Source organism: Leptodactylus fuscus, chromosome 8, assembly GCF_031893055.1.
Source record: "Leptodactylus fuscus isolate aLepFus1 chromosome 8, aLepFus1.hap2, whole genome shotgun sequence".
Lineage (NCBI taxonomy): Eukaryota > Metazoa > Chordata > Amphibia > Anura > Leptodactylidae > Leptodactylus > Leptodactylus fuscus.
In genome coordinates this window covers 42,890,639-42,907,545 of record NC_134272.1, presented here as the reverse complement: position 1 = coordinate 42,907,545, position 16,907 = coordinate 42,890,639, and the positions used below count along the sequence as shown (strand labels likewise).

The window sequence follows — 16,907 nt, the reverse complement described above, 5'->3', positions numbered from 1 at the left end:
GAAAGTTGAGAAGTGATATCTACAGTGAGAATATGCAATATGTATGAAGTAGTCACACCCCCATTTTCCAATGCAATCCCATACCCCAGTACGCCTGTTTACGTGGTATCTATTGCAAGCCTTTAGTAGATGAACTGTCATAAAAGAAAACAATTTGAAAGACCTGCTAAATCGATTCCATAAACATAGGGGAAAATGTGTCATGGATCCGAACTTTTACAATTTCCCACTTTTTAGGAACTCTAACAATTTGGGTTTAAAAATAAACAAATAAAAATTCTAATAGAACTGATAAAACCAGATAACAAAATGAGCATTTTGGGCAAAAATCCCATCTAACTATAATTGGCATCAACAATTCTGAATTAAATAATAGTGAAATGTGTCTTAAATTTAAAAAAAAAACCAAAACCACTAGAAATACACAAAAAGCCCGAGATACTACGACGTCTTCACAGCATGCACTTACGCGTTGCGCTAAAAGCCAAGTATCTGTTTTTAGGTCACCACAACCACCCACCTGGTAGCCTCACGCTGAAAGCACCATGAAGGGACCAAATAACACTTTTTTTCTCTGAAAGAAGCAAAGACTGTGGATGAAGGTTTGTGTAGCAGGGAGTAAAAATGGCTGCATTTCTAGAGATGGTAAAACCTCCCTTGCCATGGGAAGCCCCCATTCCACGTCTACAAGGAGATGCTTCCCTCATAGGGTAAGTAGAGGAGTACAGAATCCATGCATTTACCTTCACATGACTGACGCTGCTTCTCCCCTCAGAAAGCTTTCATTCCTTAGGGATCCAAGAAGCACACAAACCAAACAAGCGCCTAATATACAGGCTGGTAAGGCTCCATATACTGCGCACAGACAGGAAGCAGTCACATTGTCATTTACAATCCACACTGGTCTTCTACCAATGTCCGCAATATGGGAACCCAGCTAAGAGATTGCAACAGACGCATCTTACAGACTCCAAGAATCCGCACCAATGCCCTACAGAGACTAACTAGAACTGAAACAAGCATTGTGTGCAACAGCCAGCCCCCTGTGACACGGCCCAGCCCGCAGCCCATAGTAGTGGTGTGGTTCGTCAATGCTGCTGTCAATCACCTTCGTGTAAACACTTTGGCTTGCAGCCATTTACATTAAGCCAGCTATGGAGTAAGAGCTGCTTCTGTTTCAAGGCTCCCCCAGAATGACTGAATAGTTCAAACGGGCGGTGAGAATTTCTGGAGAAGGTTTCCAGGCCTCCCCAGGCCTGACAAACCCTTGTAGATAAAATGCAATTCTTTCCATTCCTAGTGCTGTCAGCTTTTACATGGACGTGCTCTGTGGGCACTGCACCCACTGGCTTTAACCCTTTCAGGAGCAGGGGTCATCGATGCCTCAGTGCTCGGGTCAAATATAACACTTTTGGTATGCATTGCTTTATACAGCAATATCTTATTAATGGCTTGGCATATCGTAACTATTTTATCAGGTCTCTTTTCTTGAAATAATTAGTTGCATTTTTTAACCCCTTCCCGCCGATGGCATTTTTTGATTTTCGTTTTTCGTTTTTGACTCCCCTCCTTCTAAACCCCATAACTTTTTTATTTCTCCGCTCCCAGAGTCATATGAGGTCTTAATTTTTGCGGGACAATTTTTTCTTCATGATGCCACCATTAATTATTCTATATAATGTACTGGGAAGCAGGAAAAAAATTCAGAATGGGGTGGATTTGAAGAAAAAATGCATTTCTGCGACTTTCTTACGGGCTTTGGTTTTACGGCGTTCACTGTGCAGCCAAAATGACATGTCCCCTATATTCTGTGTTTCGGTACGGTTCCAGGGATACCAAATTTATATGGTTTTATTTACATTTTGACCCCTAAAAAAAATTTCAAAACGGTGTTAAAAAATTTTTTTTCTAAAAGTCGCCATATTCCGACGGCCGTAACTTTTTTATACGTGCGTGTATGGGGATGTATATGGCGTCTTTTTTTGCAGGGCCGGGTGTACTTTTTAGTTCTACCATTTTCGGGAAATGTTATTGCTTTGATCACTTTTTATTCAAATTTTTATCAGAATTAAAACAGTGAAAAAACGGCGGTTTGGCACTTTTGACTATTTTTCCTGCTACGGCGTTTACCGAACAGGAAAAATATTTTTATAGATTTGTAGAGCGGGCGATTTCGGACGCGGGGATATCTAACATGTATATGTTTCACAGTTTTTAACTACTTTTATATTTGTTCTAGGGAAAGGGGGGTGATTTGAACTTTTAATACTTTTTATATTTTTTTATATTTTTTTTTACTTTTTTTTTATTTTTTTTTTGCATTTATTAGACCCCCTAGGGGTGTTGAACCCCAGGGGGTCTGATCACTAATGCAATGCATTACAATGCTAATGCATTGCAATGCATTGCAAAAAATCATCATCTCTTTTGCAGGCTGTATACACCAGCCTGCAAAAGAGAGAATTTGCAGATCGGCTGGGAGCCTTTAACAAGGCTCCCGGCTGTCATGGCAATGGGGGGTCGGCCCTGGAGCATGCTCCAGGAGCCGGCGATACCTGCCAAAATGGCGGCGCCCATGCGCCGCCGGGAAAATGGCGCCTTTGACAGCAGCGCTGGAGGGGTTAATGCCTCCGATCGGTCCGGGGACCGATCGGAGGCATCAGAGCCGGTTGTCTACTGCTTAAAGCAGTAGACACCCGGCGGCTATGACGGCCGCCCGGCTCCTGGGCGGTCGCCATAGTTACAGACCCGACACGCGCCGTACTATTACGGCGCATGTCGGGAAGGGGTTAATGAAATTGAATATTTTTTTCTCGATAGAAGTAGATAAATGGTATAAAATGTGAAAAATATAAAATTTGCTTCTTATGTACAAACATATGCTTTTCTATTTCTTCTGATTATAGAAACTACATATTTATATAATTGTTTTTTGTTTTTTTTTATTTCCAAAAAATGAGATATAGTATGGTTTTATATTCAACATACACTTCTGTTTTTCAGTTGCATTTATTGCGTAGTTTATTTTATGGCCCCTATAGTGTCTTTGCAATTGACTAGTAGCTGTAAAACAGTAGAATCAATCCAAAAAATCCCACTATTAAGTAAAATGGACATCTCAGGGTATTCACTAAGGCATGTATTGGAAAGTAAGCGCTTGTTGGTTATTTAACGTTTTGTTGGAAGTTGACTCAAAGCATAAAATGAATTTATTGTTTCCAATTTAGCAAGATCAACCTAATATTTGTATGCTAATTTGAGTAAAATTATACCGTTTTGTGTGCATAATCCGCTTCCAGGGTAGTTAATAGTGTCTAACTCAGGCTGAGGCCCCAAAATGCACAAGCGCAAATTTTTTTCTTGCAGATTTTGCGGCATTTTTTTTTGAGCCAAGTATGGCGACAAAATTTAAAATGTAAATTTTAAAAGTAAATTTTTTTTGTAATTTTTTGTTCTTCTGTTTCCTTTTGTTATGTAAGACTATAAAAGAAGTAATACCATATAATGCACCCCTTGCCTTTAATGGACAAACCACATGGTCTGACTTTTATACCTAAAATAATATGAGAAGTAAAATCTAGATAGAAATAAGTTTTAATTTACTTATAAACAAATTAAATTATAATCTGACCTCAGTATAAATTTTAAAGGGGTTATCCACTTTCTGCAATTGATGGCCATCAACATTAGATCTTTGAGAGTCCTACAACCTGGGAGCCTGAAGATACAGTAGCTCTTACCATAGGACAGGGCTGCAGTACAGTGTTGGCCAAAAGTATTGGCACCCCTGCAATTCTGTCAGATAATACTCATATTCTTCCAGAAAATGATTGCAAGCACAAACTCTTTGGTATTAATATCTTCATTTATTTTGCTTGCAATGAAAAAACACAAAAGAGAATGAAAAAAAGTCAAATCATTGATCATTTTACACAAAACTCCAAAAATGGGCCCCCAGTATTGGCACCCCCAGCCTAATACTTGGTAGCACAACCTTTAGACAAAATAACTGCGAACAACCGCTTCCGGTAACCATTAATGAGTTTCTTACAATGCTCTGCTGGAATTTTAGACCATTCTTCTTTGGCAAACTGCTCCAGGTCCCTGAGATTTGAAGGGGGCCTTCTCCAAACTGCCATCAAGAGATCTCTCCACAGGTGTTATATGGGATTCAGGTCTGGACTCATTGCTGGCCACTTTAGAAGTCTCCAGTGCTTTCTCTCAAACCATTCTCTAGTGCTTTCTGAAGTGTGTTTTGGGTCATTGTCCTGCTGGAAGACCCATGACCTCTGAGGGAGACCCAGCTTTCTCACACTGGGCCCTACATTATGCTGCACAATGTGTTGGTAGTCTTCAGACTTCATAATGCCATGCACACGGTCAAGCAGTCCAGTGCCAGAGGCAGCAAAGCAACCCCAAAACATCAGGGAACCTCCGCCATGTTTGACTGTAGGGACCGTGTTCTTTTCTTTGAAGGCCTTTTTTTTTTTTCCTGTAAACTCTATGTTGATGCCTTTTCCCAAAAAGCTCTACTTTTGTCTCATCTGACCAGAGAACATTCTTCCAAAACGTTTTTGGCTTTCTCAGGTAAGTTTTGGCAAACTCCAGCCTGGCTTTTTTATGTCTCTGGGTAAGAAGTGGGGTCTTCCTGGGTAAGCTACCATACAGTCCCTTTTCATTCAGACGCCGACGGATAGTACAGGTTGACGCTGTTGTACCCTCGGACTGCAGGGCAGCTTGAACTTGTTTGGATGTTAGTTGAGGTTCTATATCCACCATTTGTACAATCTTGCAATCTCTCGTCAATTTTTCTTTTTTTTTTTTCCACATCTAGGGAGGTTAGCCACAGTGCCATGGGCTTTAAACTTCTTGATGACACTGCGCACGGTAGACACAGGAACATTCAGGTCTTTGGAGATGGACTTGTAGCCTTGAGATTGCTCATGCTTCCTCACAATTTTGCTTCACAAGTCCTCAGACAGTTCTTTGGTCTTCTTTCTTTTCTCCTTGCTCAATGTGGTACACACAAGGACACAGGTCAGAGGTTGAGTCAGCTTTAATTCATTTCAACTGGCTGCAAGTGTGATTTAGTTATTGCCACCACCTGTTAGGTGCCACAGGTAAGTAACAGGTGCTGTCAATTACACAAATTAGAGAAGCATCACATGATTTTTCAAACAGTGCCAATACTTTTGTCCACCCCCTTTTCTATGTTTGATGTGGAATTATATCCAATTTGGCTTTTTGACAATTCTTTTTGTGGTTTTTCATTGAAGACAAATTAAATAAAGATAACAATACCAAATAATTTGTGATTTCAATCATTTTCTGGAAGAAAATGAGCATTATCTGACAGAATTGCAGGGGTGCCAATACTTTTGGCCAACACTGTACACTCGTTGCTTTGTATGGCGAGAGAGCAGCAGGGCAAGAGCAAACCTGCCTCAGTAATGGTGATATGTGGGTATCGGTGTCGTAAGCATTGGAATAGCCGCTGTAGCAGCTGCCATAGGGCCCTGGAGCTTAGATGGCCCGGGAAACCTCTGATGTATTTTTTTAATAGGCTGTTACCTGCTGGTGTTACCCCTTGAGGGGATTTTAAATTAATGGACTATACTAAAAATAGGCCATCAATTGTAGAAAGTGGATAGCTCCTTTAAAGCATTCAGAAATGCACAGGGCTGGCATGGATGTGATGCCTATGACTAAGGGGAACTGTAACCCCGAAACGCGTTAGCGTTTATTTTAGATCACTTGTGTGTTTTTCCTACTATCACAGTCATGTTTGCTATATGGACTATCTTTTTAATCGATATGGAATAAAGCATTGAAGTTTTAAGGACTCCGGAGTGCTGCAGACTTCCTTTCTTCACATGTGTATCTTCTCAGTTTGATTGTCCTCATTGGTCCAGAGGCAGAGTCTTGCACCTCCAGGAAAGTCCGACCAAGTGGTAAGCTACAGTCTCTTTACTTCTTATTCACTGGCATGGATGTGCAATCAGGACAAAAAATAATGGTTTTCTTTTCTCATGCCTGTTTTGGCGTGCACACTACACCTTTTTTGGTTTGGGGTTGAAGGGATTACTGCCAAAAAATGTCAGGTTCCAGGGGCAACATTATGCCTTAGTTTTGGAGCAGGAATTGCTCATAAATCATTTCCTGGTATACTAGAAAAGTATGGATGCGATCTGCCTGTCTGTACAGTACAAAGGAATTTATAGTCTGAATGTGGGGTATTTTTTTGGTGGGGGTGGCGCAGAATGAGCAGGGTCGCAACATTGTCCAACTCCAGTGGCAGGAGTGCATGCAATTACAGCTAACACCAGGTCTGTAAAGATAATGGTGGCTGGTCTGCTGCAGAGGGGTCACCATAGCTACTTGGTCTACACTGTATTGTACAGCGGACAACTGGAGCGATAGCCCGCGATCGGAGTCTACTCTGATCACGGGGATTACTAATTCAAGGCCCTCCTAAAGTGGGAATATAGCTGAGAATAAAGTGGGAATAGTGGCATAACTACCGCCATAGCAGCAGAGGCAGCTGCCACAGGGCCCGGGACATTAGGGGCCCGGTGACAGCCGTTACCGCTGCTATCATTATACTCGGGGGTCTTTTCAGACCCCCGAGTATAGTAATTGTTGGACCGGGAGAGGTAAGAAACATAAAAAACACTGTTACTTACCTGCTATAAACAAAAAAAGTCCAGCTCACCCCTCGTTGAATAAATCCTGATCCTGGGCTGCTCGGATGTGGACGGACTTGATTCCACCAATGCTTTGATAGACTACGAAATCATAATTCCAGCGTCTCCAGGTTTCCTTATAAAAATTAACTTTTATTCATCCATTAAAAGGCTTTACAGCATACCATAGGTTGCAGATATACACGTACAGAGAGCCTTTTAATGGATGAATAAAAGTTAATTTTTATAAGGAAACCTGGAGACGCTGTTACTTACCTCTCCACGATCCTGGCCAGGCCTCCTTCCTTGTTGTCTGACGTCTCTAACGTCACATGAACCCAGCCTGCATCCCGGGTCATGGACGTCCGACGTCATTGCAGAAGGACGGCAGCGGAGGCCGACAGCGTAGGAGCCGGGGGACAGGTAAGAAACAGCAGTTTTTTATGTTTTTATTCCCCTGGGTCTCCGATCATTATACTTTGGGGTCTGAAAAGACCCCAGAGTATAATAATTGTTTATGGGTGTCCACAGTGGGACATAATACTGGATGCAGGAGCCACTATGGGGGATAATACTGTGTGCAGGGGCCACTATGGAGGATAATAGTGTGTGCAGGGGCCACTATGGGGGATAATAGTGTGTGCAGGGGCCACTATGGGGGATAATAGTGTGTGCAGGGGCCACTATGGGGCATAATAGTGTGTGCAGGGGCCACTAAATTTTTTCTTAAATTAAAACTTGTAAATCACCCCTTTTCCATAGAATATATATAAAAGTAGAATATTGTGAAACACATATTGTGAACACTGAAACACGTACACATTAGGTATCCATGTGTACAAAAATGCCTGATCTACAAACTCATAAAAATATGTTTCCTGTACAGTGAACGTCGTAGGAGGAAAGAGAATCAAAAGTGCCAAACTGCCGTTTTTTTTCACTGTTTTGCCTCTGATTTGAATAAAAAGTGATTTAAGCAATAGACATTTCCCAAAATGGTATAACTAAAAAGTACATCTGGCTGCAAAAAAGATGCCCTCTGCATCCCCCGTACAGTTGCAGGGCCACCGGTCATTGTGGCCTTGCAGCTATTGAAAAAGTGCAACTCCCATATATTAAATATTTTACCGTTTTGGTGCTTCAATTTTTTTTCTCTATTTTCCGCCTTTAAAGGGGCTCTATCAGCAAAATCATGCTGATAGAGCCCCACATATGCGTGAATAGCCTTTAAGGCTATTCGGGCACCGTAAAAGTTATATTAAACTACCCCCCCCCCCCCCCCCCCGTTTTAAAATAAAACCCTAAAAAAGAATGTTATCTACTTGCGCATTGTGCACGCTGCGTACTACTGCGCATGCGCCCAGGCCATTTTTTTATATCCGTGTCCGCTCGCGAGCGCCGGAGGAGGACGGGACCGGAGGACATTGGAGGAAGAAGAGGCGTGGATGAAGAAGAAGACACACCCTGAATGCCCGCCCACAGTGCACGATCCATAAGTAGATAACATTCTTTTTTAGGGTATTATTTTAAAACGGGGGGGGGGGGGGGGGTAGTTTAATATAACTTTAGCGGTGCCTGAATAGCCTTTTTAAAGGCTATTCACGCATATGTGGGGCTCTATCAGCATGATTTTGCTGATAGAGCCCCTTTATTTTCATGGGACAACACTAAAGATATGACACTAGTTGCACTGTACAGTTTGTATAAAAGTGTAAATTTGGTGTGCCATCAAAATCATGCAACACATAGTCATTAAAGGGATTCTACCACTAAAACAACATTTATTCTATTTACCACGTTGGGATAGTCTTGAGAGGCTATTCGTCTCCTAACTTGTTCAATCACCCCCGACCTGCCGTTTCGTAGAAATACTGTTTTTTACCAGTATGCAAATGAGTTCTCTCGCAGCAATGGGGGCGTCCCCACTGCTGCCAGAGAACTCTCCAGCGATGCCTCCATCTTCAGCTGCATCCTCCCCTTCTCTCGTCATCTTCTGTCTGGGTCAACTCTGATGCCTGCGCAGTCGGCTCTACTCAAGGCTATTCCGACGTGGTAAATAGAAAAAATGTTGTTTTAGGGTGAATTCACACTGAGTAAACGCTAGCTTATTCTGAACGTAAAACACGTTCAGAATAAGCGGCGTCTAAAGCAGCTCCATTCATTTCTATGGGAGCGGGGATACGAGCGCTCCCCATAGAAATGAATGGGCTGCTTCTTTCACTCCGTGCAGTCCCATTGAAGTGAATGGGGAGTGCCGGCGTGTACGCTCCGGCATGAGCAGAGCTTGCCGTATACGTCGGCACTCCCCATTCACTTCAATGGGACTGCACGGAGTGAAAGAAGCAGCCCATTCATTTCTATGGGGAGCGCTCGTATGCCGGCTCCCATAGAAATGAATGGAGCTGCTTTAGACGCCGCTTATTCTGAACGTGTTTTACGTTCAGAATAAGCTAGCGTTTACTCAGTGTGAATGCACCCTTAGTGGTAGAATCCCTTTAATGTCTACTCCCTGGCAACAAAAGTGAGTGCACCCTTAAGTAAAAATAGACAAATTGTACCCAATCAGGCATTTTCCCTCCTCGGTATCATTTAACTCATTAGTGTTACAAGGTCTCAGGCATGAATGGGGAGCAAGTAAATTTGGTGTTATTATCACTCTCACACTGGTAACTGGAAGTGCAACATGGCACCTCGTGGCAAAGAACTCTAGATCTGAAAATAAGAATTGTAGATAGCATAGGCGATAAGAAAATTGTCAACACCCTGAAACTGAGCTGCAGTACCACTTTGGTTCTACTCTGAAAAGGCCTTGCCATAGTCGATCAAAGAACTTGAGTATCTGTGTTCAGTGTCATATCTAGTGGTTGTCTTTGCAAAATATAAGTACAAATACTGACAGCGAGTAGAGAAAGTACTGCAGTAGCAGCCGTAGCGGCTTCTACAGGGCTGCAACCTTTTTTTTTTTTCAAATCAACGCGCTTACTCCAGCAGGTAATAGGCTCTATTTATTTACCGATCTCAGTTCCTGTGCACGGCCATGTCTGCTTATCTTTCTGCCCTCTAGGGCACCCTTTGCCTCCCTGCAGCACAATATGGGACACATAGGGCCCCCTGGAGGGCAGAAAGGGAAGCAGAGGCAACCATGGCAGGAACGGGTAAGTAAGGCCGCGGGCCCATGGTTAAGAGTATTTGTTGGGTAAACTCCAAATAATACTGCTATCATTATACTCTGAGGTCTCTTCAGACCCCTGAATATAATGATGGGAGATAAGTGAACATAAAAATCAGTGTTACCTCTTCTGGGCTCCAGTATGACTCCATAGTGTCTTCAGGTCTCTTTCACAGATGCCAAATGGGACAGACCAGCATCGTGATGCATAATGACGCTGGCATAACCCATATCTGTGACATCATTGAAGAGGGCCGAAAACAGCAGGGAAATCGTTCTGAACTTCACCACTTTGGGACATTATACTGTGTGGAGGAGCCAATATGTGACATTATACTGTGTGCAGAAGCCGTTATGGGACATTAAACTGTGTGTGTGGACCACTATGGAACATTATACTGTGTAGAGGAGACGCTATGGGACATTATACTGTGAAGAGGGGCCACTATGAGATATTATATTGTTTGGAGGCCACTTTGGGACATTATAGTATGTAAATGTGGTGTTATACTGTGTGGGGGCCAGGCAAAGGGGCGCTATGCTATGGGGGTCATCCAAGTCAAACGTTTGCTATGGGACCCAGTTTGCTGAAGAACAAGCAGACTGAGAACATTTACTACTGGAACCATGTCCTGTGGACATATTTGGTTCAGATGTTGTTAATTGTGTACAGCAGCAACCAGTTGAGGAGTACAAGGACAAGCATAATCAAGCATGGTGGTGGGAATGTCATGGTTTGGGGCTGCATGAGTGCTGCTGGCTATAGGGGAGCTACAGTTCATTGAAGTAACCATGAATATCACCATGTACCACAGTGGACTTACTGAAGCAGAGCATGATCCCCTCACTTTGGTAACTGGGCCACAGGTCAGTACTTCAACATAACGACCCCAAACACACCTCCAAGATGAGCACTGCCTTGCTAAAGAAACTGAGGGTAAAGGTGCTGGGCTGGCCAAGCACGTCTTCAGATCTAAACCCTATTGAGCATCTGTCGGCCATCCTTAAACAGGAGGTGGAGGAGCACAAGTTCTCTATAACATTCACCAGCTCTGTGATGTAGTCATGGAGGAGTGGAAAAGGATTCTAGTGAACTCCATGCCTAAGAGGGTTAAGGCAGTTCTGGAAAATAACAGTGGCCGCACAAAATAATGACACTTTGGGCCCAAATTTGTCCATTTTCATTTAGGGGTGTACTCACTTTTGTTGCCAGGGGTTTAGACATTAATGACTGTGTGTTGAGGGATTGTCATGGCACACCATATTTACACTGTTATACAAGCTGTTCATTGGCTACTTTATATTGTATCAAAGTGTCAAATCTTCAGTGTTAAAAATATATAAATATATAATGAAATACTTACAACAATGTGAGGGGGTGTACTCACTTTTGTGAGATACTGTATAAAAGAATGGAACAGTGGGATGCAATGTATTACACTGTGTATTAAAATCTACCTACCAACTTTCAAAAGACACGCCATAAGCACCCTGCAAATTTAGCTTTTCCCACTTCTATGTTGAGCTGCCTACTCTGATCCATCCAGTATAATGCTCCTACAGTCACCTATTATATGCCCCCACATTATAATGTTTATCTCCAATTACCCCACAGCATGAAGTCCCTCTTTTGGTGCCCCAGTTGGGGGAAACTAGAGGTGGACATTAAACTGGGGGTAACTAGAGGCAGACAAGTCCCCCTCCAGCTAACCCCATGGTTTAATGTCCCTCTCCAGCTACCCCCATGGTTTAATGTCCCCTTCCAACTTGCCCCCAGTTTAATGTCCCCCTTTCATCTACCCCCAGTTTAATGTCCCTCTTTCATCTGCTTCCAATTTAATGTCCCCTCCTTCATCTGCCCCCAGTTTAATGTCCCCTTTTTATCTGCCCCCAGTTTAACATTTCCCCCTTCTTCTTCCGCTAGCTTAATGCCCCCCTTCATCTGCCCCAGTTTAATGTTCCCTCCTTTTCATCTACCCCGTTTAAAATTCCCTTCTTTATTTGCCGCCAGCTTAATGCCCCCCCTTCATTTGCCCCCAGTTTAATGTTCTCTCCATCTACACCCAGTTTAATGGCCCCTTTTCATCTGCCCCAGTTTAATATTCCCTCCTTCATCTGCGCCAGCTTAATGCCTCCCCCTCCATTTGCCCCCAGTTTAATGTCAACTTTTCATCTAACCCCAGTTGAATGTCCCCTTTTCATCTGATATTTACCTCTCCTCACTCCTCTGCTGTTCTGTCTGAGGTCTGCCTCTCCTGAAGTTGAGGGAACTACAAGCGCGATGTGAGTGACATTATCACATCACGCCTACAGCTCCCAGGGTCAATGCATACAGGAGCACAGTGATGAAGCAGAGGCTGTCCGTGGACGGCTCCTGCTTCATCATTGTATTCAACTCATCTGTGTCCTCTTGAATCTGGGACATACCTCCGCCGACTGGGACCGTGATAGGACTCACAATCTGGGACTGTCCCGCCGATCCCGGGATGGTTGGGAGGTATGTATATATGCAGCATGTATATGTATGAATACGGTATATTTGTGTGTGTGCGCTTCACAGTAACACTTTCACTCTGCTGTCAAAATCTGTCTCTCTTCTCTCTTCAGCAAAATTGCTGTGACAATAAAATGAAGGAAGCAGCAGTGGCAAAAGTTTGTTAACCGATGAATTATGATGATCATACGGCTGCACACTGAACCTATTGGTTCAGTTATTACTGTGGAGGCTCCCTACTGGAGCTGGGGTCAGAAGGTGAGGGTAGGGTTTGGCAGGGGGAGCAGCTCCTGATAGCACATGTGATCATGCTACATAAGTCCCTTTTACTGTCATCATCCTAAATAGTTAATTAAATAATAATGATCACAGTGGTGATAGGGGAAGCAATTGGTTCTTTTATCACAGGACATGTCCCTAACAGCAGCCCTGCATGGAGCAGAGGACTGTCAGCTGCTTCTGATATCACTGGGGAGGCTACTTGCTGACAGAGCAGGGCTCCAGGAAGAAGGTAAAGGAGGGGCTGTCAGCTTCTGCTAGCATGATGTGATGGTGCTTCACCAGTCCCTGTGCCTTCACTGTGATTGTCATAAATAGTTACATTACGATGATCACAGTGGTGATAAGGGAACCAATTGGTTCTGGTATCAGAGAGGAACTCCCTGACAATAACCCCTGCACAGAGAAGCTGCTCTCAGCACTCCCACACACAGGAGCCCTGCTCACAGCTCACTGCCTGGAATGAACGTCACTGCAGCAAGAGGCATCAGCTGGAGCAACTTTAAAAGGCAGCTTAGTGAAGTGTAGGGGTTAATGCCTTTGTGAATCGGGCTTTGTGCGGATCCCCGGTTCCCAGGGTTTGAATTGAGTCGCAGTAACCTACAAAATGAGAGCGGGGTGTTATCCTCCGGCACCTGACACCTCAAGGGGATAAACATCTCCCGGGGGCTGCAGCTTCACAAGTGAAGTCTAACAAACGCCCTTCAAAATAGGCATTGAAAAGCAACGGCCTCACATATCAGCGGGAAGAATAGCAGAACAATCAGACTGGGCTTCCTTTCCCACATTCGCCGCTTTCACGCATGCAAAACAGCAACACGAAGTGAAGCTATGTGCGTTATTTTCTCCCGCCTGCTATCGCCCGCTGCGGAAAATAACGTTTATTTTAGAGTGAAAAAACAGTTTGGGTTAACAGTAGTTTCAAGTCGCCCTTGACCAAACCCATAATGGCGGTTTCAAGACACCCAGTCTACTGCGGACTGAGAGCGGGGGTTGCATGAAACGCAGCATGTAAAGGAGAGATATTTGGAGGTGATAAGGGGCGGACATAGGTGGTGTACCCCATCCACGAGTACAGAGGAGTGTGGCAGCACTGCATAGAGACAGCGCTGGAACAACCAGGGGCGTAACGGAAGGCTCACGGGCCCTAGTGCTAAGGCACAGCCAGGACTTGTCTCATAACGTGTCTTAATAAGCCTCCCATCATTCCCCTGTCTTGTCATAGCCACCCATAGAATCCCTCCTTCACTATGTGTGCCTAACAACAGCTAGTTGTGCCCTTGCAAAGGGTTAACTTACTCATTTCTTACATTAGAAGGCTGAGCTTCAGAAATGTTACCACAAGCTGGCAGCCATGAAAGGAAATCGTAAAGGAGACCAAAGAAGTTTATTCAGCCCCAGTGTGTTGCAAGTGACCAGAGGGCCCCCTGGCTCCTGAGCCCAGTCACAGTTGCGGCCACTGTGACCCCTATAGTTACACCTGTGGGCGCTTCATTTTGGTGAGATGTCTTTGGTCCTGAGAGAAAATATTGTTTACATGGAGATTTTTAGTAAGAAACCGCAAAATGAACAGGAAGAAGAGTATAAAATCACCGTCAAACGTTTATCGAAAGCAGGTCATGTAGTGAAGCAGTGGTGTCACACGTGTCCTCAGAATATACATCACAGAATAAAGATATGTGTGCTATATACAAATTCACTGAGGGGCAGATGACACTCTCTGTCCTAAATAATAAACACATTAAATATCACTTTTATTAATAACCTTTTAAAAGTAATAAAACAATTGTGAAACACAGTGCTAGGAACAACCTCAATAGTAAGGAAAAATATCAGGGAAGAGGGAATAGTACATGCCTTATATCAATCCCTATGGGACCAAGAAACCCTTACTCCCTGGAACAACAAAGTTGCGCAATTGCTCGTTGTATGTGGACTTCTTATGTGAGTCTAAAGATCTCTCTACACGTTTTTTTAGTAGGGGGTTTCCGAAACCTGTTATACAACGTGCTTTTGACAGAGCAAGGAGAACAGAACGTAGAGATTTACTGGTACCTCGAAATAGAGTAGAAGAGAAGGGTCCTGCCAGGATTATTGGTACCTTTGATTACGCATCATGGAGAGGTAAAAAAAACTCTTGTTTAGATAATGGAGTATTCTGAAGGCGGACCCAGACCTAAGGAACAAAATTGCTGATAGACCTAATGTCACCTATAGGCGTGGAAAAAATTTGAGAGATTAGTCCACAGTTGTCTACCAAAGGCCCAGCAAGAAGGGAATTGGCTTACACAGCGTAAACCTCTGGGGACGTATAAGTGTGGCAGTTGTACCACGTGTCCATTTATTAATAGTGATCCGAGGTTTTCAAGGGTATCCACTGGTATTACATTCAACTGCAGAGAGTTTGCTAATTGTTCAATTATGGGGGTTGTATATCTCCTCAGTTGTCCTTGCCCACTGAGATATGTGGGGAAGACTTAAAGGCAACTGAGGAGACATATACGTGACCATGTATGCAATATACAGAATAACAGAGACACCCCCGTCGCACGGCATTTCTCCACATATCATGCAGATACACAAGGGCTTGGTGTGCAGGAGATTGTAAAGCCACCCCCCAGGGGAGGCGATTGGGACCAATTTATCTTGAAAAAAGACGCACAATGTATTTTTAGATTGTGACACTATGTCACCAAATGGTCTAAATGAGCAATTAGATTTTACTTGCTTCATATCGTTGGCAAGGTTCTATGCTGGTGTGCTTGTGTGAATAAGCGGAAGAAGGATTTTATTGTCCGCTATGGCTTCAAAGGAGTGCGCCTGCGCAGAAACGTACTAGGGATTTGGGAGTGTTTACAACGATCCCGAGTGCGCGCGCGCCTAAGGGCTGAACAATATTGTTGTGGATATGAGTCGTGATCAGAGCACATCCCAGCTGGGTGGTTGTGTGTAACCTGTGAATGAGCACATCCTGGCTGGGAGGATTAAGTTTAACTGCCCCCCTACATCTGCCCTTAGTTCCTCCCTCTTGTTAGCTTTTTTTTCCACTAGCAGAGTTCGGGCCTAGGGCAAAACTGACTGCGCATGCCTGCCGGCCACAAGAAAATGGTCGCTTACAATACTGATGTGCAGCCCCAACATCCAGAAAACCTGCCTGGGATAGGCCTAGGCTCTAGGGCAAGCTTGATATACTGTACCTATCTAGTATCAAGGCTATTTAAATAATGAATAATGTCCACAAAAATATAAACTGTACAAAAATATACTTTATTAGCTACTTGAGCAGAAAAAGAATTTGTTTAAAATCAATTAAAAACATAGAAAACAATAAATAAGTGGGAGTCACATTGAGAAGAGCACAAAAAGTACAAAGAGTAATCATGATTCACACACATATACCATAGAAGGGTCAGAGGAGATGAAGTGTGTACTGTTATAATTGACCAAATATATATAAGTATGCACAATAATTTAAAGATTGTGGATCCAAAATGTAAGCTGCAATAATGCAAGTGCAAGTGCAAAACATATAAATACATAGGTCAGAATACATTATCCACAAAGTGGAGCATTTTACTTAAAGAGGACCTTTCATCAGATTGGGCACAGGCAGTTCTATATACTGCTGGAAAGCTTTCCCGATCTGTGCCTGGTGTAAAGCGCTATCGGTCCCGGTACTGTAGCGCTTTACAGTCAGAAGGGCGTTTCTGACAGTTAGCCAGGGACGCCCTTCTCCACAGCAGCGCCTATCGCACTGTACTGTGTGAGAGGGGAGGAACGCCCCCTCCCTCTGCTCACACAGCTCGTCCAAACACTAGCCACAATTATATATGCCTGCATACATAAAGATATACTCAAACTCCCCAGATACAAGTATATAGAGTATTGTGCTCATCACTGTGACTCCCACTCAGAGCCCCAAGTGATAGGCCTAGGCTCTAGGGCAAGCTTGGGTGGTGTTGGGACTGGTAGATGCATTTACACTCCTATTGGTATTGGCATCAGCAACTAAGTGTGGTCATCAAATGGGAATTTTTTTTCTACATTACCAACTAAGGGCGGGTTCACACCTGCGCCCGAACTCCATCATGTAGGTTTCCATTTTCTGCTGGCAGAAGACTGAAACCTGCATTCACTGCCTGCCAGTGAACGCCCGTGAGCGTTTTGTGCTCTCCACGGCAACACCGGTCTTTTTTTTAATCGGACACAAAGTACTGCATGTCCGACTTTGTGTCCGGTTAAAAAAAAACGGTTTCGACGCGGAGAGCACAAAACGCTCCAA

At 43.7% G+C, this 16,907-nt stretch overlaps 1 protein-coding gene across 4 annotated transcripts in view; it reads right to left on the bottom strand.

Annotated features, from left to right (window-relative positions):
• The window catches only part of TNRC18 (trinucleotide repeat containing 18), a 91,737-nt gene extending 90,732 nt beyond the window's left edge, over positions 1-1,005 (bottom strand). For all 4 annotated transcript variants that reach the window (XM_075285113.1, XM_075285116.1, XM_075285115.1 and 1 more), the window contains exon 1: positions 744-1,005. The gene's annotated coding sequence lies outside the window, so the exon portion shown is untranslated. The remainder of the gene's footprint in view (positions 1-743) is intronic.
• Positions 1,006-16,907: the final 15,902 nt, after the last annotated feature.